At 34.9% G+C, this 1,204-nt stretch overlaps 1 non-coding gene across 1 annotated transcript; it reads left to right on the forward strand.

Moving 5' to 3' along the window:
* The first annotated feature begins 449 nt into the window (after positions 1–449).
* Positions 450–556, forward strand: LOC125614522. Its single transcript, XR_007345114.1, has one exon. It is a non-coding gene; the product is annotated as a U6 spliceosomal RNA (small nuclear RNA).
* The last annotated feature ends 648 nt before the right edge of the window (positions 557–1,204 follow it).

Raw genomic sequence — 1,204 nt, forward strand, 5'->3', positions numbered from 1 at the left:
TTACTGCATACTCCCTCACTCTTAGGTAGAACAAAACAATCAGCTACCATTTGCCATTAAGTACAAGGCTGCAATCATGCATGTTGTTCTATGTAGAATCTTCTATAATAATCATTGCCCTGTAATTCTGAGTGCATTAAGACAGACACAAATTTGGAAAGATGACAGGCAATATTCACAGCGTAGGCATGCAAGTTGTAGTGACTTCTCTGTGTAAAGCTAAAGGCAGAAGTTGGACCTCTGCAATTCTTACCTTTCTCAGAGTCAAATTATGGACAGAATGAAAAGCATATGATCTTACAATCAAAATGGATGACCTGACCACATAAACCAATCAGTTAAATGATTATTTAACATATGTATTCACTCTAGTGCTAGACTGTAGTTGAGGGGGGGGGAGTGCAGGGAAAACAAAATGTAATTTCCTGCCATAAAATGTTTACATTATTATGCTCACTTCAGCAGCACAGATACTAAGATAGGAGTGATACAGAGAAGATTAGCATGACCCCTGTGTAATGATAAATGTCTGAGGTGATAGATATGCCAATTATCCTGATCACTGCAAATTGAATTATATTTATTGAAATGTCAACAGTGTACCTTATAAATATTTATGATTACTATATGTCAATTGAAAATAAAAATACATTATTAAAATATTTAAGTACCAAAAAATAGATTTTTGAAAATACAAGTCACATGTATGAAATAAGAAAAAATAACACATAAGAATTAAACTGTGAAATGCAAAGTATATCAAACAATGGTAGTCCAAAGAATAGAAACATTAATAGAATCTTGAACTGGATTAAATAGGATCTTAGTGCTAATGGAGGAGAAAACATTCCAGGCAAAGAAAATAAGATAGATGGACATAGAGGAGCATGTGGGGCTCGGGAAGAATAGATGGATGTGAAAAGGAAGAATGGTTTAATAGAATTGACAGAAAGCAAAATAACTGAAAACTAAGTCAAGGAGACAGACAATGTAGGGCTACGCTTCTTTAAGAGTTGTCCTCAGACCAGCAGCATCAGCAACACCCAGCAACTAATCAAAACTCCAGAGGGAGGGCATCAAACTGTTTTAACATGCCCTCCAAATGATTTTGATTCATAATTAAGTTTGAAAACCACTGGTTTAGAAGAATGGAGAGAGAATCACTGATATAGAGAAGTAAGTTTATAAGGTAGGGTAAGGACCT

This window comes from Marmota marmota, unplaced genomic scaffold (assembly GCF_001458135.2).
Source record: "Marmota marmota marmota unplaced genomic scaffold, marMar, whole genome shotgun sequence".
NCBI lineage: Eukaryota > Metazoa > Chordata > Mammalia > Rodentia > Sciuridae > Marmota > Marmota marmota.